The 25,121-nt window shown below is 36.6% G+C and overlaps 1 long non-coding RNA gene across 1 annotated transcript; it reads right to left on the bottom strand.

Moving 5' to 3' along the window:
* Positions 1 to 22,311: 22,311 nt before the first annotated feature.
* On the bottom strand, positions 22,312 to 24,670 carry LOC146914891 (uncharacterized). Its single transcript, XR_015013186.1, has 4 exons — positions 24,490 to 24,670; positions 23,799 to 23,969; positions 23,062 to 23,150; positions 22,312 to 22,560 (listed from the first exon to the last, which is right to left on the bottom strand). It is a non-coding gene; the product is annotated as an uncharacterized LOC146914891 (long non-coding RNA).
* Positions 24,671 to 25,121: the final 451 nt, after the last annotated feature.

Here is a 25,121-nt window from a genome sequence, read left to right as displayed (position 1 = left end):
GGCAAGCACTATCTATGTTCAAACATATATAGTATAATTCAGAGAAAAGAAATAATGATTTAGTATAATTTTCGACAAAATTTAGACTCACAAGAATAAATGATGTTCTATCTCTTTTTCTTTTCATTATTTTCTTCTTTTTTTTAAACTATTCTTTTCATTATTTTCTACCTCCAAAGTGTCTCTATTTATAGAGAAACTTATGTCCTTTGGTGAAGAGAAACAACTATTTAGAAGAGTTTGTTCATGAATGGTTACATTGCATCAATTGTCAAGCAATACATCTTTTCTCTAAAAGGTCTCTATTTAACCATTGCAACTTTCCAAATATATTTTGGAAATTTCTCTCACAATCCCCCACCATTTTCAAAATATATCTAAATCCATTATTCCGGAAATATAATTGGTTTCAGATAAAGGTGTCTCACAATTTGAACCTTTACTTTGTGAGTTAAGTTTTCACTCATCCCCAAATGGAATGACAGACAAGCTTTGAACCAACTATTCATTAGAACAAGTGTGTATAACCCACACATGAAATCTCGGTACCACTGATCGAATTGTAGAGATGACACGTTTGTTAAGGGCTTGTTATCGTGTATCATTTTCATGAGAATTTAAGAGTCAAGCCCTTGAACTCAATGAAGAGACCCCGCCTCATTCTCATATAGGTAGACTATATCAGAAATGTCACATAAGTATGTATTCCATCAAATATTTGTTACATGCCCATTAAGAGGAAAACCTCATCTACCCCATATTCATTAATGACTTGGAGCATACTTGGCATTGTCTACATGGTCCATCATTTGAGACTTCATTTCCATGTCATTTCAATTTTAGATTATATATTAAAAATTAATAAATTAGAATTTAAAAAAATATCTAAAATCCCCAAATTGATTTCCACATTATTGAAGAACCCAAACACCAAAAATCCCCAAATTGATTTTTAGATTTTCCTTATTCCTTCTTCAGCCTCGAAATAGTAATTTACCCTCTTGTAACATGGCATAACGTACATTCCACATGGAGGTGCCACATGTACAATTATCTGTCACACCATAGGGTTTAACAGCCAAAACAAATGGAGAGGGATAATTGACCAACGTTTTACAATTTCAGGGGGATTTTTTATGTTTCCAAAAAGTCATGAGAGATTTTGATGAAAGTTACAATTTTGAGGAGTTTTTTTTGCCTATTCACTCAAATGAAAAAGGGTACAATGCAAGTGTCACTGAGTTATGAAAAAGTAGGGCAGTTTTGAAAATTTATTTTTAAGGGTCATGCTAACAAGTGCCCTTAAGACATTTATTAAGGATTCAAGAATATAAATAATTTTAAGGGTCTTTCAAAATATCAAATTTTTATAATTTTTTTCCAATAGATTAGTAAAGTTATTTAAGATCAAAATTATGCATTGGTATGTGTGACATTGTCAACTATATCATTTAATATGGGACAGAGGGAGTAAATTTTATTTAAAAAAATAAAAATTAGTGACTGTTTGGTTCAGCCTTGGGAACATATATCTTCAATAAGCTATCGAAAGAAAAATGAACACCTCAACAAACTCTTCCCAACAGCTGGAGAATATTATCAGACCTCTATATATGAATTGATTCTGTCCATTCAACATGCAGAATTAAAGTATAAAATATCTTGAACAAATCATCAATACTTAAGATAAATGCAAACTAAATCCGACAACAACTAAGTGTGCAACGCATGACTTGAAACACCCTGCATACAACACTTTAGTTTGTTGCAAAGAGCGGATCAAATGCACGAAACAAACAAAAAGCCAGTCCACACGAACGATACTATAGTTTGAGTTAGAATTACAGACAAAACGAAGTAAAAAAAAAGTAAAAATTGTTTACACAAGACATTGTCAACCCCAGAAAACATACTCTAAGTCAAAATGTATCTCTAAAAATAAAGAGATTAGTTCGCATAAATCTAAAGCCTTATACAACCAAAACACCATTGAGAAAAAAAAAGTCCAAACAAAAATAACAATTCGAAAATAGAAATAAGAACAGGGTTGTAATAACTTCTTAAAAAAAACAGTGACAGTTGTTTTATCTTGGTTTTTGGGTGTCAAACATTGATTACGTTTGAACCTTTTTAACCTTTGATATCTCATTTTTTCTTGGGAAGGGAAAAAATAAGCAAAACCCTTGAGAATCGAGGTCCGGGAGTTGTTTTCGCTACGGGAAGGTGTTAGGCACCCATAACGACTATAGTATCCTATAGGAACCGTCTTTATTTTCTACGCGCGCGCTTTATTTTTAAATGCTATTTGAAAATGTTATTTACACCTAAGGATTTACTAAGTCAAGACTTGGAGGGAGGAGAAAGTGTTTGAATTTTTATTTTATTTGAATTGAAGAAATTTTGATTCCTTGCCGACGTACCCTTTTGAGGGATCAAATCCACCGTAGTTCTCTTCCAAAAGATGTTTTTGTTTTTGTTGGTTGATTTTAAGTTTGAAAATTGGAATTTGAAGAATGAGAGAGAGAGGCCTCAAGGGCATAAGATTGTGAAATTGTGAGGTTGAATTAGTTATTTTGCAAAAAAGTCTAAGTATGATTAAGAATTTGTTAAGATTTTTGTTTAAGAAAATAAAAGGAAAATCAATGGGATTTTAATCCCAAAGTTTATTTAGAAAATCATTTGAGTGGTATTGTTCATATTTTTTTGGAGAAAGAGAATTTCCTAAGTTTCAAGGATCCTAAACATACATCTGAACATGCATTCCCTAAGCATACATCTAAAAATATCTATGTGATGTGTGTGCATGTGTCGGTGCTTGTGTCGGTGTACATCATTAGAGTCCATTGTCCTTTACATCATTAGCCTAGGTACATGCTATGGTCTTGCAAGAATTTAAAACATAAAGAAAATTACAAAACTTCTAAGTCTTGGCATGAGAATTAAAGTGCAAGAAATGGAGCTAAGATTGAATGATGGAATGTGCTTATGGAATGTATGAGACATGAAACACAAGAGAATGGTTAGTAGCACATGATAATATAAAGAGAAATAAGGCAAGAAAAATACTATAGCAAAAGCATGGAAACTAACACAAAATAAAACCAAAACAAGTGCAAAATATGACTAAAATTCACCCATGGAATGCAAGAAACACATAGCTTATAACTCTCATAATTCAATACATTTTCCATAGGTATATATTCAGTTTTTAGAATGAGAATTAAGGCCACATGATGAACCCTACATTTTTAAGTGAACCTAGGCACATTTGCATTATTTATTCACAAACATAACTTGCAAAGCAAGCAATTAACCCACACATGCACATATTCAATAAAAACACAACATTTAAGCAGTGACAAAACCTCACAAGATCATATACCATGAATCTCAAATGTCCATCAAGAAAAGGAATCAAATCATGCAATTTTTTAAAGACTTTTTTAATATGCAATTCAAGTGATAAAGCAAGAAAATGTCACAATATTTTTCATCAAGTTTTTTAGTGAGCGAATAGCACAAAAACATCACAAAAATCATCAAGAACATGTGTAAATTTTCTAGGAATTTTTACAAGAATTTTAAGCAAGACAGGGGGTGTAAACATCAACAAACAGTGTCAAAATAGCAAGAAAATGAAGGAAGACGAAATCCAGCAAAATCAAACCCAGGCCCAAAGACTGAAATGGATCCTGGATCATCAGGGAGTTTCAGGGACCGTTGGATTGATCCAGATGGATCAACCCTAGATCCAACGGTCAGGGTGCAAAGGGGAACGGACCAGTTGAACCAAACCGGTTCAAAGGCTTATATAAATGCCTGGAGACCGGTCTAATTCATTCTTCACTTCTCATTCTCTCTCTTCACTCGTTCTTCTCTCATCTTCTCTCTGAAACACTAATCTTGCCGGAAACTGGGGAGGACGGCAGAGGAAGATGAAGATTCATCGGAATCTTCATCTTCTCCGGCTAACTGATGCTATTTTTTAAACTAATTACCCAGAAATGTTCGTCTTCCTCCCCTCTTTACGGATCTAAGATTATCTTTGTGAAATTGTGATTGAAATGAAGTAGATCGGAGTTTAAACTTACGGATTCTAGGGTTTCAAATCTTTTCCGAATCTTCTTGAAATTGAACCCTAATCTAACATATTTTCTACACTGGTTCTGGATTTGAACTCTGTTTTCGTAAATAACGGTGAATCTTCATGGATTTACATTTTAGGGTTTCGGTTTTCAAGCTTTTTCAATCTGTTTCAAACTTTTCGAACGAACAAGTCTTAGGACTTGTTGATCCACTTTGTTTCACCGTTTATTTTTGATTGTGAACCTTCGATGAAGATTAGAACGAAAAATGAGAAGGTTCCTTGAGTTATACCTGGATTTGAACGGAGATTCGAACAAAGATCCTCAAGAGAGCCTTTGATTCTTCTGGTAAGCACTTCGTTGTTGTTCGTCTTCTTCTTCTCTGGTTCACTTCGAATTCAATCTCTCTTCTTCTCTCTTTCACCAAATCCTTCGTGATCGCAAGGAATTCGTCTTTGCAATTGACGAATACTTGCTTGAATTGCGAAGGTGAAGATTCGATGATGATGATTTTCACAGAAAATCACTGAGAATCTTCTGCAAATTCGAACTAATTTTGCTGAATTGAACACATTTTGTTTTGATCTTCTGAAAGTTTGTATTGATTTCGTATGTTTGATGATGAATTTGATGGAGAATTGGTATGAATTTTAGAGTTTATGGTGGTGATTTGAGGTGGTTAGGGTGGTTTCTGATTCTGTTACGGTGGAGGAAGTGGTGGTGGAAGGTTTGTTACGGTGGTTAGGGTTTGGAGAAGAGAGAGAAAGTTTGTTAGAACTTTCTGTGATGATGTGTCAATGAATGAATGGTATCTCTGTGTAATTGGTGATGTGGCTGTATTTATAAGCTGCCATGTGTGATTTTGGACCAATGTGGGACTGCCACGTAATCTTGGACTAAAATTGGACCTGTTTGGACTTAGGGACCTATCTGCAAAATGAGAAAACTGAAGGACTAATCTGTAAAATAGAAAAAGACTTTGGGACTGAAATGCAATTGACCTTAAAACAAAAATTTGACCTAAAGGACTAAAATTCAAATTAAAATACCTAAAAAAGAAATAAAATGAAACAAAAGGACTAAAATGCAATTTTTAGAAATTTTAGGACTAAAATGAAAATTAAACTAAAATTGAATTTAAAATTGGTAAATGGAAAATAACGTAAAGTGGAACCAATAAAAAAACACCAAATGGACAAAAACGAACCAATTACTTAAATGAGGTACTTCAAAGTAACCTCTCTCTGCCAAAATTTCGTGTGAAATGACAAAAATGCCCCTGGGGACTAAAATGACTCGAAACGACTCAAATGCAATTTTAAAATGGTTTTTTAACAGGGAATTAAGGCAAGAGCTTATTCAAACAAATTGAAAAGACTCAGAGACAATTTCTAAGGATTTTGAAAGAGTTTTTGATACTGGAAATGACTAAAATGCCCCTAGGGGCTAAACTGACTCAAAATGACTTTAAATGTAATTTTTTGAAATGGATTTTAACATGAGATTGAAACAAGGACTTATACAAACCAATTGAAAGGACTCAAACAATTTTCAAGGACTAAAATGAGTTTGAATGCAGGAAATGACTAAAATACCCTTTTTCATGAATTTTGCAAATAACATTGAAATAAGATGCAGAGAAAGATGCAATTGATCAGAGACACATCAAATGACTTGAAATGCAAGAAAAGAAGAATTGAGCTAGTATTTTTAGGTCCAAAATTAGGGTATAACAGCTGCCCCTATTTAAGTTTCTTTGTCCGGAGGGTCAAGAGACGGAGTCTTTGATTTGACGGGACGAAGATACTTAAATATTAACATTTGCACTGTTTTTGGACATAAAAATACGCTCTCAGATTTTCAAATATGAATGCCATGCAACGTTTTGATTATGAATGCAAGACAAACGAACTGGAGTCTACAGAGCATGCCATATCACTGGGGATTTAGGTAGACATTGACAGGGTAGACAAACCAGGTGACAAAAGAGAGGTACAAGCTGTTCTTTGGATCGAACCTGCCACTTGACCATGTAATACAAATAGAAGATGAGTACAAGCTGTTCTTTGGATCGAATTTGCTACTTGACCGGGGATAGAAATATGAGACAGGTACAAGCTGTTCTTTGGATCGAACTTTGCTACTTGACTGGAAACATAGACATATAGAAAGATACAAGCTGTTCTTTGGATCGAACTTGTCGCTTGACTGAAAACATAAATAGATAGGCAGGTACAAACTGTTCTTTGGATCGAACTTGCCGTCTGACCTGGAGGCATAGACAAAAGGCTGATACAAGCTGTTCTTTGGATCGAACTTGCGGCTTGATCAATATTACAACATGTAAGTTGGTGCAAACTGTTCTTTGGATCGAACTTGTCATTTGACCAATAACAAAACATAAGCAAGGCACAAACTGTTCTTCGGATCGAACTTGCCGTTTGTTCGGAAACATAAGCATATGAGCAGGTACAAGCTGTTCTTTGGATCGAACTGGCCACTTGACCGATAACAAGACATATAACAAGATACAGATTGGAAGTTTGATTTGAAAAGATACAAATTGAGAGTGAGCTGACGTTGATTTGATTTGAAAATAGACATGACCATTATTGTTGGCCCAAAGTAAATTAAGAGTGGATTAACATTGACTTGAAACATTGAAAGTTGAAAATAGTCAGAGACATAGACGTAGACATAGCTTTGAATTGAATTGAGAATTTTAACAGAAACATAGACATTGGCATTGAATTGAGAGTTTGAAATTGAATTGAATTGGAATTTGAGATTGAATTGAATTGAAAGTTGAGATTAAGTTGAATTGAAAGCTGAAATTGAGTTGAATTGAAAGTTGAGATTGGAAATGCAACATGTATGTATGGTATAACAAAATCATTTAATGTATGAGCACATAGGATGCATGATTATGCATGTATGAATGCTTGTAATGCATGATTGGTTTGTAGTTTGACAGAGAAGCTTCGCAGAAACAGACAAAACATTGGAAGGTTGGGCACGTAGTGGCTCGTGCTATGACATGTACACAGAAATCCTCTTTGGAGAGACCGTCGTCGAGAGACGTATCAATACCATGGCTGAGGGCAATATATCACATCACATATACAAAACTTGCAGAAGAGGGAAACTTGGAAAATTCTTGGATACAAGTCGCCGTTGCTAGGCGTGTCAGTGCTGGGTAAACATTGGATGTCTGTAGCTGTGGTCAGTGCTTTTCATTCTTTCGTTCTTTCTTTTTCATTTTTCAATCCCATTTTTGCCTGAACCGCCCTTTCGGGTTTTCGATTCACCGGGAACTAAATTCTTTTAACTGCCCCATTTTTGCCTGAATTGCCTTCATAGGTTGTCAATCAGCGGGGTGCTCATTTTTGCCTAAGTCGCCCTTTCGGGTTTTCAACTTAGCGAGCTTTTATTTTCATTTTCATTTCATTTTTTTTACTTTCATTCTATTTTTCCATTTTTGCCATTGACCACAGATCATCCTAGGGAATAACCTGCTCGTAACATGTATTGAAATAGACATTGATACTCATTTATTCATGCATGTTTCATTGAAATGTACCTTATTGCTCAGGTTTGTTTTCAAAATAGACGGAAAAGATTTTTCAATTTTCAAAAATGTTTGTTTCAGACATTGATATTATCAAATAGAAAGGAAATATTTTGTATATAGCATTGAAAATAGAAAGAAAAATAGAGTTTCAAACAATAGCACACGCTCAAATTGATGTAGAAGAGTGAGAATCAGCCAAAGGCATAACTCCACGGATTTACAAAGCTTGGAAAATGGTAATTTTATTGGTTGGTGATACATTGAACACGATGACCGCTACATTTCATAGAAATTTTGAATTCACAAGTACAGAAGCTTCTGATGAAGATGATCATTGACAGTTGCAGATGCCCCAAGGGGTGATGGTGGTTTGCCAGATATAGTTACTTGTCTTTTATTATCAATCTCATTTTTGCATGAACCGCCCTTTCGGGTTTTCGGCTCATCGAGACGCTCATTCTTGCCTGAGTTGCGTACAATCTCAGCGAGCTTTTTCATATTCATTTTTTTTGTCCCTAACTTTTGCCTGGATCGCCCTTTCGGGTTTTCGAACCACTGGGAAGCGCATTTTTGCCTAGGCCGCCCTTTCGGGTTTTCGACCTACCACGCTGTTCTTTTTCTTTTTAGACAAAGTATTTCTTGACTATATCGGCATTAACGGGGTTTGGAAGTTTAACACCATCCATGTGTGTAAGAATCAAAGCACCACCAGAGAAAGCCTTCTTGACAACATAAAGACCTTCATAGTTAGGAGTCCACTTTCCCCTTGGGTCGGGTTGCTGGCTTATCCTTCTTTTCAATACAAGTTCGCCTTCCTTGAATTCTCGAGGTCGGACTTTCCTGTCAAAAGCATTCTTCATTCGTACTTGATACAACTGTCCATGAGCCATAGCATCCATACGTTTCTTTTCAATCAAATTCAACTGATCGTACCGACTCTGACACCATTCAGCCTCAGTTAGTTTTGCTTCCATGATCACTCGAAGAGATGGAATCTCCACTTCCAGAGGGAGAACTGCTTCCATACCATACACCAAAGAGAAAGGAGTTGCCCCGGTTGAACTGCGCACCGTGGTACGGTAACCATGCAAGGCAAAAGGTAACATCTCATGCTAGTCTTTGTAAGTAGTGACCATCTTCTGAACAATCTTCTTGATGTTCTTATTAGCGGCCTCAACTGCACCATTCATCTGAGGTCTATAAGGTGAAGAGTTGTGATGTTCGATCTTGAATTCTTCACATAAAGCTTGTATCATGCTATTGTTCAGATTGGAACCATTGTCAGTGATGATCTTGTTGGGAACACCATATCGACAGATGATGTTATTCTTGATAAACTTTACTACCACTTGCTTGGTCACGTTTCCATAGGAAGCAGCTTCAACCCACTTGGTGAAATAGTCAATTGCCACTAGAATGAAACGATGTCCATTGGAAGCCTTTGGCTCAATTCTTCCGATCATGTCAATGCCCCACATAGAGAAAGGCCATGGGGAAGAGATAACGTTGAGGGCATGTGGAGGCACATGAATCTTGTCAGGATAAATTTGACATTTGTGGCATCTCTTGGCATGTCTGTGGCAGTCACGCTCCATAGTTATCCAGTAATAGCCGGCTCTTAACAGTTTTCTTGACATGGTGTGACCCGTAGCATGGGTCCCAAAGGTGCCGTCATGTACATCATGCATCAATTTCTCAGCTTCTTGTTTGTCAACACATTTCAACAAGACCATGTCGTAATTCCTCTTGTATAGGATTTCTCCGTCCAGAAGGAATCTGCTAGCCCATCTTCTCAGGGTCTTTTTATCCCTGTTGGAAGCACCAGGTGGATATTCATGATTCTGCAAGAACTGTTTGATATTATGATACCAAGGTTTTCCATTATTCACATCTTTATCGGCTTGATTTGGCATATTTTCAACAGTAAACACATGAGCGGGTCTATCGAGACGTTGTACTTTGATTACGGGCACGTCATTCCAATGATTCACACGAAACATGGAAGACAAAGTAGCAAGAGCGTCAGCCATCTGGTTTTCATCCCGAGGGATATGGTGCAGCTCAACCTTGGTAAAGTATGTCAACAGACGTCTTGCATAGTCACGGTAAAGGATCAGCTTCTCATGATGAGTCTCCCATTCACCCTTTATCTGATTAATAACAAGTGCGGAATCTCCACAGATGTCAAGGTGCTTAATTCTCATATCAATGGCTTCTTCAATGCCCAAGATGCATGCTTCATATTCAGCTGTGTTGTTCGTGCATTCAAAAGTTATTCGTGCGGTGAAAGGAATGTGGTGCCCCTGCGGAGTTACAATAATGGCCCCAATCCCTTTTCCATAAGCATTGACAGCACCATCAAATACTAATCCCCACTTGCTATTGGGATATGGCCCCTCATTGATCAATGGCTCTTCATAGTCTTTTGCTTTCAGATACATACTCTCTTCATCAGGGAAATCAAACTTAATCGGCTGGTAATCATCAAGAGGTTGACAAGCAAGATGCTCAGCAAGGATGCTTCCTTTGATTACTTTCTGAGCTTTGTAAACAATATCATATTCAGACAACAACATTTTCCAACTTGCAATCTTTCTAGTAACAGCAGGCTTCTCGAAAATGTACTTGATTGGATCCATTCGGGATATCAACCAAGTTGTATGATTCACCATATAATGACGCAGGCGTTTGGCAGCCCATGCTAAAGCACAACAAGTCTTTTCAAGCATTGTATACCGAGTCTCACAGTCGGTGAACTTCTTGCTCAGATAGTAGATAGCATGTTCTTTCTTTCCAGTCTCGTCTTGTTGACCGAGAACACAAACCACGGAATCATCTAACACTGACAGGTACATGATCAAAGGCCTTCCTTCCACTGGCGGGACAAGGATAGGTAGTTCCAACAAGTATTTTTTAATGCTATCAAAAGCTTCCTGACATTCATCATTCCATACAACAGGCTGATTCTTTCTGAGCAATTTGAAAATTGGCCCACAGGTAGTAGTCATGTGAGATATGAATCGTGAAATATAATTCAGGTGTCCGAGGAAACCTCTGACTTTCTTTTCAGTTTGAGGGGTCGGCATCTCTCTGATGGCTCGGACTTTGTCAGGATCAACTTCAATGCCTCTTTGGCTGACAATGAAGCCTAGCAACTTTCCAGATCTTACACCAAATGTGCACTTGTTAGGATTCAACCGTAGCTTGTACTTTCTTAGTCTTTCAAACATCTTTTTCAAATACACAACATGCTGCTCTTCATCACTTGATTTCACAATCATGTCATCAACATATACTTCAATCTCTTTGTGAATCATATCATGAAACAGAGTGGTCATGCCCCTCTGATACGTTGCACCGGCATTTATCAAGCCAAACGGCATCACTTTATAACAGAAGGTTCCCCATGGAGTAAAGAAGGACGTCTTTTCTCTATCTTCAGGAGACATCTGTATCTGGTTATAGCCGGAGAAACCATCCATAAAAGAGAACACTTTAGACTGAGCAGTACTGTCAACAAGCACGTCAATATGAGGCAATGGGAAGTTATCTTTCGAGCTGGCTTTATTCAGATCTCTGTAATCAACACACATTCGAACTTTCCCGTCTTTCTTCGGTACTGGTACAATGTTGGCAATCCACTCAGGATATTCAGCTGTCATGAGGAAACCCGCATCAATTTGCTTCTGCACCTCAGCCTTGATCTTAAGAGCCATGTTTGGGCGAGACCTTCTCAATTTCTGTTTGACAGGAGGCCATTCAAGTCTTGTCGGTATCCGATGTTCCACAATCTTTGGATCTAGACCTGGCATATCTTCATAGGACCATGCAAAGACATCTGGATAATCATGGAGAAGCTGAGTGATCTTCTTTTTCACTTCTGGCTCAAGTGCAGCACCAATCTTGATCTCTCACTTGTTCTCTTCAGTACCCAGGTTGACAAGCTCAATCTCTTCTTGGTGAGGCTGAATGGCTCTCCTTTCTTGCTCAAGCAGTCGAGTGATCTCATATGGTATCTCTTCGTCATCCTCCTCATCTTCAGCTTCATATACAGGGAATTCAAAATTTGGAGGAACCATAGGGTCACTGTGTTCAACGGGTTTATTATGGTTCAATCTGCATAGTATGATTGGGATGATTTTAGAAAAATGTTTTTCATGCAGATTTTTGAAATTAATAAGAAAATACAGATGTTTTGGTTTTTTCTGGCATTACCATTATTTCCAAGAAAAAGGCACTAAAAAGTAAAAAAACAAAGAGTCGTGAGAAAGACGACAACTTTTATTGATAACGGCAATGCCGAAACAAACATGCCCTTACAATGATATCACTTTCGCCTTGGGCAGAACGAAAGGATTGTTATTTTGAAAACAAAAAAAGCATGAGCAACAAGACACATTACATGGAAGCATGCATGACTAAAGGAACATCAATGGCCTCCCAATTTCTCACAGTGTCTCCTGGTACAACAAACGTAGGCACATAACTACTTTTAGCAGCATCTTCGGCGATAGCATGGATGAACCCAGCACTATAGAAAGTTCCTGTCGAAACGCCTGAGGTCGGGGAGAACCCAAGGCCCTCCTTACCCTTATTTTCCAAAATCTGTATCACTTTGCCCCAGCCGGCAGCTTGCCCTTCTTGAACAGCTTTCTGGGCGTCTTTCAATGAAGCCATACTAGCACTAGCTCTCCGGGGTTCTGCACCTTCAACAGTCAAGCCTTGAAATGACGTCCCTTCAGCGGACCCTGCTTCAACACAAGAGAAAGATGACACTTGGCTAACCAGATACGCTTCTTCACCATGTACAGTGATAAGCTTACCATTCCTCACAAACTTGAGCTTCTGGTGCAGAGTAGAAGTTACTGCCCCAGCATCGTGAATCCATGGTCATTCGAGGAGCAACTGTAAGAAGCATTGATGTCCATGACCTGGAAAGTGATCTGAAATGTCTCAGGACCAATGGTAATTGGTAGATCTACCTCCCCAAGAACATCCTTGCGAGATCCGTCAAAAGCCTTAACCAAATAGCTACTTCCCCTTAGAGAGAGTCCATGATGACTCAACTGTCTCAGTGTAGACTCAGGCATTACATTTAAGGATGATCCAGTGTCCACCAGCACATTGGATATCATGTCAAACTTACAGTGTACTGAGATATGCAAAGCTAAGTTGTGGTGTTTCCCTGCTTCGGGGAGCTCATCGTCACCAAACCCCAAGTTATTGCAAGCAGTAATGTTACCCACTATTCCATTGAACTGATCCACGGAGACTTCACGATCAACATAAGCCTGCTCCAGTACCTTCATTAACACTTTCCTGTGAGCTTCTGAGCTCAGGAGCAAAGACAAGATGGATATCTTTGACGGAGTTTGCAGCAGCTGGTCAACAATTTTATAATCGCTCTTTTTAATAAGCCTCAGAATTTCGTCCAGATTAGACTCTACAATGGACTGGCCTGCTGGGCCGGCGTTATTGTCAATAGGAGGAGCAACTGGTGGAGTTATTGTAGCAACAGGTGTGACCACCTTCTTTTGGAACAATGGTGGACGGAACTTTCCGCTTCTCAAAGCTGTAATTTCTCCGGCGACGTTATCAACCGTAGCTGGGGATACCAGAGGTACTTCCACCCCATTCTCAATCATAGTTGCATCATACTTGTAAGGGATTGCCTTGGTAGAGGCATAAGATACTGGACCAGGTAACCTGATCACTAAGGGTTCAACATTCCTTGTCTGAGACACACCCCCAGCAGGGGAATCATGAAACACTAGCGCAATCACACAGACATCACTGGCAATCAAGTGCTTGTCATCCATTAAACTTTGTATATCACCTTGCACCATGCAACAACCCATAGGATTTTGAAGACATTCTGAACAAGAAGCATGATTGTGATTGAACGAAAAAGCTTGGCAAAGTTTGACATGTAGTGGCACCAAAGGAGTAGCAACATTACGGACATCTAAAGTAAAAGCCTCTCGAGGAACACGAACATTTGGAAGTGGATTGTCAAGAACATGAGGAACACTATTTTCAAAAGTCAACCGTCCTCTGTCTATCAGATCTTTTACAACATACTTCAGAGCGTAGCAACCCTCAACATCGTGGCCTTGAGCGCCTTGATGGAAATCACAAGTAAGATCCTGTCGGAACCTGGGAGGCAATGGTGTAGGCGGAGGCTTGCCTGGTCTGGTGACGCAGTGGCCCTTTAGCAAGTAGAGTTGGGAGCAGATCAGCATACCGCATCGGATCGAGCACGAGCCACTTTTCAGACTGCGGCAGAGGAACCATGAGACAATGAGCACGGGAAGCCATTTGTGAGCGATGAATGATGCATATGATGCATGATATGCAAATGCAAAAGGACTCTTTTTTTGTCAGAAGACTTGTCAAAGTGGTTGTGAACATCACGAAGAAACACGATTTTATTTGAAGATCTTGAGCAAAACTAGAAGTTTAGTTGAGATGGTATCACTTGGTGTTCACATCCGAGATGTTCAAAAGATGACTTGTCTAAGTCCTCCGATAAATGCATGAAAAAAAATTTATGCATGTATGCATGTATGCATGATCACATTCAAGTACGGAGAAAACATGGTGCGTTGAGGTTCAAAGTCAAGGAGTCATGGGTGGACACGGTGTCCGGTGAAACTAGGGCTTTGGATAATAGTAACCGGGTTCTAAAAAGGTTCCCAAGTTGCAACCTCTCCGACGTATATCATGGTGTCACGAGACAAACACTCGCTTCATGATTATCCGTAAGAAGGTCTAACTTGAGTGTAGTATCGCGTGACGACTAAAATTCGAGACAACACTCGGTTTAGCCTCCGCACTACATCCTAGAAAATGGCCATAGATGGGTTCGATTATCTACGGTTCATATCGTCATAGAACAATTAGAAGTAAAGTGCCTAAACGCGACAACACTCGCCGACAACATCACCCCCAAAATGCCTCAGCTATGTGGGATTGATCGCATAATCCAAAACACGAGGCAACCCTCGGAATGAATTGTCGATTATATCCCCCCTAAATCCTAAGTTCACTCAGCCCGGGTGTAGGACTGTTGATATTCTCACCCCACACGTTTGCAAGAATTTAAACATTTATTCACATAGGAAAGCAAAAAAGAAGCAAGTAAAAACGAAAGCGCAAGCGTGGAAATAAAGACTAGGCGTAACTCTCGAATCTCCCCAGTGAAGTCGCCAGCTGTTTTATCTTGGTTTTCGGGTGTCAAACATTGATTACGTTTGAACCTTTTTAACCTTTGATATCTCATTTTTTCTTGGGAAGGGAAAAAATAAGCAAAACCCTTGAGAATCGAGGTCCGGGAGTTGTTTTCGCTACGGGAAGGTGTTAGGCACCCATAACGACTATAGTATCCTATAGGAACCGTCTTTATTTTCTACGCGCGCGCTTTATTTTTAAATGCTATTTGAAAATGTTATTTACACCTAAGGATTTACTAAGTCAAGAATTGGAGGGAGGAGAAAGTGTTTGAATTTTTATTTTATTTGAATTGAAGGAATTTTGATTCCTTGCCTACATACCCTTTTGAGGGATCAAATCCACCGTAGTTCTCTTCCAAAAGATGTTTTTGTTTTTGTTGGTTGATTTTAAGTTTGAAAATTGGAATTTGAAGAATGAGAGAGAGAGGCCTCAAGGGCATAAGATTGTGAAATTGTGAGGTTGAATTAGTTATTTTGCAAAAAAGTCTAAGTATGATTACGAATTTGTTAAGATTTTTGTTTAAGAAAATAAAAGGAAAATCAATGGGATTTTAATCCCAAAGTTTATTTAGAAAATCATTTGAGTGGTATTGTTCATATTTTTTTGAAGAAAGAGAATTTCCTAAGTTTCAAGGATCCTAAACATACATCTGAACATGCATTCCCTAAGCATACATCTAAAAATATCTATGTGATGTGTGTGCATGTGTCGGTGCTTGTGTCGGTGTACATCATTAGAGTCCATTGTCCTTTACATCATTAGCCTAGGTACATGCTATGGTCTTGCAAGAATTTAAAACAAAGGAAATTACAAAACTTCTAAGTCTTGGCATGAGAATTAAAGTGCAAGAAATGGAGCTAAGATTGAATGATGGAATGTGCTTATGGAATGTATGAGACATGAAACACAAGAGAATGGTTAGTAGCACATGATAATATAAAGAGAAATAAGGCAAGAAAAATACTATAGCAAAAGCATGGAAACTAACACAAAATAAAACCAAAACAAGTGCAAAATATGACTAAAATTCACCCATGGAATGCAAGAAACACATAGCTTATAACTCCCATAATTCAATACATTTTCCAAAGGTATATATTCAGTTTTTAGAATGAGAATTAAGGCCACATGATGAACCCTACATTTTTAAGTGAACCTAGGCACATTTGCATTATTTATTCACAAACATAACTTGCAAAGCAAGCAATTAACCCATACATGCACATATTCAATACAAACACAACATTTAAGCAGTGACAAAACCTCACAAGATCATATACCATGAATCTCAAATGTCCATCAAGAAAAGGAATCAAATCATGCAATTTTTTAAAGACTTTTTTAATATGCAATTCAAGTGATAAAGCAAGAAAATGTCACAATATTTTTCATCAAGTTTTTTAGTGAGCGAATAGCACAAAAACATCACAAAAATCATCAAGAACATGTGTAAATTTTCTAGGAATTTTTACAAGAATTTTAAGCAAGACAGGGGGTGTAAACATCAACAAACAGTGTCAAAATAGCAAGAAAATGAAGGAAGACGAAATCCAGCAAAATCAAACCCAGGCCCAAAGACTGAAATGGATCCTGGATCATCAGGGAGCTTCAGGGACCGTTGGATTGATCCAGATGGATCAACCCTAGATCCAACGGTCAGGGTGCAAAGGGGAACGAACCAGTTGAACCAGACCGGTTCAAAGGCTTATATAAATGCCTGGAGACCGGTCTAATTCATTCTTCACTTCTCATTCTCTCTCTTCACTCGTTCTTCTCTCATCTTCTCTCTGAAACACTAATCTTGCCGGAAACTGGGGAGGACGGCGGAGGACGGCGGAGGAAGATGAAGATTCATCGGAATCTTCATCTTCTCCGACGAACTGATGCTATTTTTTAAACTAATTACCAAGAAATGTTCGTCTTCCTCCCCTCTTTACGGATCTAAGATTATCTTTGTGAAATTGTGATTGAAACAAAGTAGATCGGAGTTTAAACTTACGGTTTCTAGGGTTTCAAATCTTTTTCGAATCTTCTTGAAACTGAACCCTAATCTAACATATTTTCTACACTGGTTCTGGATTTGAACTCTGTTTTCGTAAATAAACGGTGAATCTTCATGGATTTACATTTTAGGGTTTCGGTTTTCAAGCTTTTTCAATCTGTTTCAAACTTTTCGAACGAACAAGTCTTAGGACTTGTTGATCCACTTTGTTTCACCGTTTATTTTCGATTGTGAACCTTCGATGAAGATTAGAATGAAAAATGAGAAGGTTCCTTGAGTTATACCCGGATTTGAACGGAGATTCGAACAAAGGTACTCAAGAGAGCCTTTGATTCTTCTGGTAAGCGCTTCGTTGTTGTTCGTCTTCTTCTTCTCTGGTTCACTTCGAATTCAATCTCTTTTCTTCTCTCTTTCACCAAATCCTTCGTGATCGCAAGGAATTCGTCTTTGCAATTGACGAATACTTGCTTGAATTGCGAAGGTGAAGATTCGATGATGATGATTTTCACAGAAAATCACTGAGAATCTTCTGCAAATTTGAACTAATTTTGCTGAATTGAACACATTTTGTTTTGATCTTCTGAAAGTTTGTATTGATTTCGTATGTTTGATGATGAATTTGATGGAGAATTGGTATGAATTTTAGAGTTTGTGGTGGTGATTTGAGGTAGTTAGGGTGGTTTCTGATTCTGTTACGGTGGTGGAAGTGGTGGTGGAAGGTTTGTTATGGTGGTTAGGGTTTGGAGAAGAGAGAGAAAGTTTGTTAGAACTTTCTGTGATGATGTGTCAATGAATGAATGGTATCTCTGTGTAATTGGAGATGTGGCTGTATTTATAAGCTGCCATGTGTGATTTTGGACCAATGTGGGACTGCCACGTAATCTTGGACTAAAATTGGACCTGTTTGGACTTAGGGACCTATCTGCAAAATGAGAAAACTGAAGGACTAATCTGTAAAATAGAAAAAGACTTTGGGACTGAAATGCAATTGACCTTAAAACAAAAATTTGACCTAAAGGACTAAAATTCAAATTAAAAGACCTAAAAAAGAAATAAAATGAAACAAAAGGACTAAAATGCAATTTTTAGAAATTTTAGGACTAAAATGAAAATTAAATGGAAAATAACGTAAAGTGGAACCAATAAAAAAACACCAAATGGACTAAAATGAACCAATTACTTAAATGAGGTACTTCAAAGTAACCTCTCTCTGCCAAAATTTCGTGTGAAATGACAAAAATGCCCCTGGGGACTAAAATGACTCGAAACGACTCAAATGCAATTTTAAAATGGTTTTTTAACAGGGAATTAAGGCAAGAGCTTATTCAAACAAATTGAAAAGACTCAGAGACAATTTCTAAGGATTTTGAAAGAGTTTTTGATACTGGAAATGACTAAAATGCCCCTAGGGGCTAAACTGACTCAAAATGACTTTAAATGTAATTTTTTGAAATGGATTTTAACATGAGATTGAAACAAGGACTTATACAAACCAATTGAAAGGACTCAAACAATTTTCAAGGACTAAAATGAGTTTGAATGCAGGAAATGACTAAAATACCCTTTTTCATGAATTTTGCAAATAACATTGAAATAAGATGCAGAGAAAGATGCAATTGATCAGAGACACATCAAATGACTTGAAATGCAAGAAAAGAAGAACTGAGCTAGTATTTTTAGGTCCAAAATTAGGGTATAACAGCTGCCCCTATTTAACCTCTATATATGAATTTATTCTGTCCATTCAATATGCAGAATTAAAGTATCAAATATTTTGAACAAATCATCAGCATACACGATACCTGTGTATCAATGAAACCCAATCTTTCGAGATAGAAGCAAACTAAATCCTGCAACAAACAAATCTTTCGCAACCCAAATATTTTGAGATAAATCTTTCGCACGTACAAATGGAAGAAAAAAAAATATTGACTCTCACAAACAAATGTAAAAAGAGAAAATAGTCCAAATATAAAGCGAAGAATAAATTATATGTTAAATACAAAAACAAAAAATAACTGAAATTTTGAAATAGAAATATACATTAAAAACATCAAAACAAAAAAATAATAATGACATCCAAATCCTATGTTCAACATAGAATAAACATTCAACTAAAAAAATTACATGTTTTGACACAACAAAAAACAAAAAATAATTTCTTTTTTTTATTGTAATAAGTAATGTTAATTAGGTTTAAAAACGAGCTACAACAACTAAATTAATCGGACTTAAGTGATTAATGAGCTTCACTAAACGACGAATTGTTTGGGAGAACCCGAGTTTGATTCTTGGATGAAACAATTTTTTGTCAGACTATACTTGCCTCACAATCGACTCCAAATTACCAGTAGGCATGACAATGGGGCGAGGTCGGGACAGGTTTTGCCTTTCCCATCCCATCCCATATTGTCATATACTTACCTACTACCCTACTCATACCCAACGGGGATGAGAAATTGAATTTTGTCTCCGTCTCTGGCGGATTCGAGTATCCCCGCCCCATCCCCGTATCCAAAGCGAATCATTTTTTTTTAAATACAGAAAGAAGTTTTTCCAGCCCATAGGGCAATGTTATAATGTAGAAGAGAGAGATTGAGGGTGTGAGATGTGGAAGAAGAGAGAAAGCTCGGGTGAATGTAAACACATACTGACATTCTTACTGATTCAGTGAAATGGTTTAGGATTTGCGTTTTTATCTATATAAAAAGAGTGATAAAGTAATTTTTAGCATTCGGGGATGGATTCATGTGAGGGTTTGGAGTGGATACCGATATCCCTGTAACCCGTCTTGTAGCCATGTTTTTAAATCGAGAAAAACCCAAACTCATATCCAAACCTAGTCAAAGCGAGAAATCCCGTCCAATTGGAGTGGGTTTAGACGGGTACTAGCATGTACGGATTTTGGTGTCATGCCTAATTACCAAGATCCATTCTTCTACAAACCAGAGTAGGAAATGGGCCTATTATGAACCCTGTAACCCGTCTTGGGCCTATTCTTAACCTTCAAAATCGTGGCTTTCCAGAGTAGGAAATGATCAAGTTGTCTTGCTCTTTCACAAGTCCAATCATCTCCCTACTTCTTCATTTTCTCGTTCCTTTCTCTTGAGTGTTGGTTTTCTGAACTTTGAGAGACAAGTGAGATTATGAGAAATTTTGAGTGGGAGTTGGAAAAATCAGTGATAGGAGACTTTGATTTGAGAAAAATCAGTGATAGTGAGATTATTGATGTGAGAAAATTTAGAATATCATATATGGGAAGGCTATTCAGTTCTTGAGGGACTTTGATGACTAAATGAGGTAGAAGAGAAAAGGACGTATTTGTTTGGGGGAAAAGCTAATCGAGGCAAGTTCACCTCTATATTTTTATATACTTTTCTACAATACTGACGTGATGTTTATCTTTATAATTGCTTTGTATATGATTACGTGCTCAAGAATACGTGGTTTTCAAGATGAGTAAATGTTTACATATGCAAAGTCGTATTCTTGAGAATAATGAGTTACATATGTTGATGATATATTTGAGAAATTGCATATGATTAGAAATGCTTATGCATATATGGATAATTGTATGCTCATGCATTTCATAGTTACGTTGCCACCAGAGAGGAGTCACGAGGTGCACATAAAACAAGTAGATGAACTATGGTTTGGGTCAGGGTTGCAGATAAAACGAATTAATAAAAAAAAAAAAAAAATTGCTTACGCAACACACTACCAACCCCAATAAACATAGAGAGATTACACAAAGTCATTTTAAAAAAGTCTCTTAAAATCCCATAAAATCAATAGAATCACACAAAGTCTTTTAAAATCTGTAGGATTTTGTTTGCCAAAATAATCTTTTAAAATCTCAATCCAATACACCCCCTAAGTCAAAATGTATCTCTAAAAATAGAGAGATTAGTTCACAGAAATCTAAATTCCTATACAAACAAAAAACCATTGATTAAAAAAATAAACAAGAACTCCAAACAAAAATAAAGAATCGAAAATACAAATAAGAATATGGATACAAGAACTTCTTAAAAAAAGGGACATATATCTTCAATAAGCTATCGAAAGAAAAATGAACACCGCAACAAACTCTTCCCAACAGCTGGAGAATATTATCAGACCTCTATATATGAATTGATTCTGCCCATTCAACATGCAAAATTAAAGTATCAAATATCTTGAACAAATCATCAGTACTTAAGATAAAAGCAAACTAAGTCCGATAACAACTAAGTGTGCAACGCATGGCTGGGAACACCCTGCATACAACACTTTAGTTTGATTACAAAGAGCAGATTAAATGCGCGAAACAAACAAAAATCCAGTCCACACGAACGATACTCTGGTTTGAGTTAGAGTTGTAGACAAAACGAAGTAAAAAAAAATAAAAATTGTTTACACAAGACATTGTCAACCCCAGAAAACATACTCTAAGTCAAAATATATCTCTAAAAGTAAAGAGATTAGTTCACAGAAATCTAAAGCCTTATACAAACAAAATACAATTGAGAAAAAAAAAGAAGTCCAAACAAAAATAACAATTAGAAAATACAAATAAGAACAACTTCTTAAAACAAACAGGGACAGTCCAACATGACAAAAAGAAACAAATTCTAAAATAAAAATCATACTAAGGATATCATGAACTAATCGAAGACTTGGACGTACATCATCACAGTTTTGGTACTGTTATTTTACCTTGGCTTTGTTGTCGTGACAAATACAAATGGTTTTTGCTAGTTTCGATGCATCGAGTTATTGAATTGTTCTCGTGTAGTATCACTTTTGGACTTGTTTTAAATATGTATCCATATCATGTGTCACAAGCAATTGTGTTAAGTTCTCATAACCATAGTTGTCAAATGCGGCCGCGCCGCCTGCTTCGCGCCGCGATAGCGGAATTTTTGGGTTCTCCGCGTCCGTCCGCGACAACGCGTGTCAGTTGTGCATATCGGCCAAATGCGGCCCACTACAAGAAAAACATTGATTTGGGACGGAAATTTCCGTCTCACAGTAGTGTAAATTTCCGTCACAGTTGAGATTTGGGACGGAATTTTGGAAAAAATACTTTCGTCGCAAATCTTACTGTCGCAATCTTTTGGGGACGGAATTTTATTGTCCGTCACATGTTTGGAACGGAACCTGGGACGGAATGTAATTAATTGTTTTATCCCATTATTTAATTCCGTCCCAACATTGCGACAGAAATCTCAAATTCCGTCCCGATGTTTGTGAGAAAATAATTATAATCCGTCCTAGATTGGGTTAATTTTTTTTAATTATTTGTTGGGATAAATTTATATAAAATTCAGTCACAAATAAATAATTGCGCGACAAATATTATTTACAATATTCTTCAGCGATTTTAATATCCTTATATTATGCACATTTAATTGACTCGTAACAATTTCAAAAATTCATTCCAAGAGTACAATTCAATTTGTAAACATCAATAGTTCCATCAAAAACATATAATTATTAAACGAAATATCAAAGTATTATCAATCATGCAATAGGTTAACCTTCTAATAACTTGAAGGTATACAAAATATCAAACTCAATTCATTCTTAAGTTCTAATAACTTCCTCGATTCTTGGCAGTGCTGAAACACAAAAACCACGTACACTACCAATTGTTGATTTGTCTAAGATATATCCAAGGTTTGATTCTGTATAAAAATACAAGGAAAGAAATAGTCATAAAAATGTGTACCTCAAAGGAGATGATAAAAGAGCTTTTCTCTCATTATACATCAGAAAATTCAATCATAGATTTCTAGAGCATGTAAAGGAGGGCATTCAAGCATATAGACAAATCATTCTTTTAAACCATCATTCAAAAACCATGTTACTGTGATGACCTCTAATCCTCAACAACTAGATATAATGCTAACATATACAAAAAGGAAAAGAATAATACATCAAACACAACAACCATGTTACTGTGATGACCTCTAATCCTAGCAGTGCATATCCACGCCTCACGCCAGCCCCATAACGCATGCCCACTACCAATAAATTTCATGCCCCAAAACTAGCTACAAGTAGAGAAACAAGCTCACCAGGAAAAAACAACAACCAAGAATAACAATAGGCACCCACACACAGAGCCAAAAAAACGGTTACCTCATCAAAGTACTAATTGATTAACAACCACCACCAAATATTACCTAGTTGCAGTAATGGATTGTGAAGACGCCTCAGCTCTTACAGTCTTTGATTAAGTTTCTTCGATAACACCTCAAGTTGATCCTAGTTCCTATAAACATAGTTCAAAATTAGATAAATCAAAATACATTTAATTCAAGCACCATTTGATTCACACACTAGTTGGTTTCAATGTAACAAAGGATATTTCAAAATACACATCCAGCCCATCAAACTTCCATCTAAACTATGAAGCAGGGTATTTTCAATCACCCACACTAATAACAATCTTCAATCTTCACAATGAAGAGTAATTACAATCTCTTAAATTTCCTTTGACACTTCATAAAATGCACAACAATTAGCTCATGACTCATACATCAACTCTTGCACATATCTTCAAACACCAAGAAGACACAATTTTATCAAATAAAAATCACCCATTTTATCATAAAACAATAATCCCACAGAACAATTAAGTCTACAACTACCCAAAAACAAAAAATTCAAAACAAAATCATTAATGAAGCAAAGATTATGACCAGCCTTATCCTTAATAATCTCAGTAGCTTATGAAATTTTAAAACTAAAAAGAATTACCAGCGGAGCATGAGGATAGTTTTTCCTTAAAGCATGACAGACAGTTACCACATATTTGTTATGGTGTCTGTTCAATTAGCAAACGGACAGAAGATATACTATTAACAAGGTACTTATAGCCATAATTTCAAACAAAATTGATAAAAGAAACTAGATTTACCCCGATATTTTTTAGGTTAGTTCCTATGCGGAAAATCCTCGTCTTCTCTGTCTTGAAGAGCGATAAAACCAAACAAAATCGGTAACAAAGAATCAAAGAATCGCAAACATCAGTTCTCTCTAAATCCTTCGACATTTTCACAACTGTCAAAGACGCATTAAACGTTAACTCCTGCATGTTCACAAACTCAGTAAGGAAATGCATTCAAAAGGTAGCTGCAATCTTTACGATAATGCTTGCTTACTAAAATACCCAAGACACTAAATGCAGAATCAAATTTCATATTTTCAACAAAGAAAACAAACCTAAACATAATTTTAACAAAAAATTTCATTAAAGAGAAACCCATTTCATAATTTCAACAAACCCATTTCATTAAAGAAAACAAACCAGACTCAAATTTTCATTAAAGAGGTAGCAACATAGAAAAATCAAAACAAAGAAAACAAACCCATTTCATAATTTCAACAAACCAGACTCAAATTTTCTTTAAAGAGAAACATAATTTCAACAAAAATCAAAACTAACCAGACTCAAATTTTCCACAAACTCTTTTACCAAAAATCAAAATTTCAATAAACCCATTTCATCAAAATCAAAAATTTCATTAAAGAGAAACAAGTTAACGAAAATAAAATAGAATATCGCGTATATTGAGGAACGAAACTGAGAAAGAGAGGAAATTACAAACCTGAAATTGCATAGAACAGTGAAGGAGAGAGCGATTTAGACTGATTTAACTGAGAGGAGAAAGCAACTAGACTGAGAAGGAGAGAGCGATTGAACGAAAGAGAGAGTCAGAGATGGAATTTAGGGAGGGTTATGGGTTATCATCTTCAGATTGAGAGAGAGAGAGAGAGAGAGAGAGAGAGAGAAAGCTTTTACTGAGAGAGAGAGAGAGAGCGCTTTGAGAGAGCGATCGCGATTTAGGGATTGTGTTTTTTTTTTGTTGTTACAGGGATTGTGTTTTGTTTCGTATGTATATGATAAAATGGATTCTGACCATATATTGTTATTTATCTTTATCTTGTTTTTTTCGAGGGAAAATAATAAATAATATTAAAAATGATAAAAAAAATAATAACAGTGGCGCCAAATTTCCCGCCCACATTATTCAAAAAAAAATATTCCCTCCAACAATTTCCACTAAATTTTTGGATTAAAATAGACCAAGTTGTGACGGAAATAAAAATTCCGTCCCAAATTTGCGACAAAAACATTAGTTCCGTCCCAAATTTGCGACATAAAAAATAATCCGTCCCAAAAATATATATAAATTAAAACAAAATATTTTTAACACAAAAGCGTATCAAATTCCGTCCC

This window comes from Medicago sativa, chromosome 6 (assembly GCF_051527215.1).
Source record: "Medicago sativa cultivar Bolivia chromosome 6, Bolivia_mono, whole genome shotgun sequence".
NCBI classification, from domain to species: Eukaryota; Viridiplantae; Streptophyta; class Magnoliopsida; order Fabales; family Fabaceae; genus Medicago; species Medicago sativa.
The sequence above is the reverse complement of the archived record's forward strand: the minus strand, read 5'-3'. Positions and strand labels throughout refer to the sequence as shown.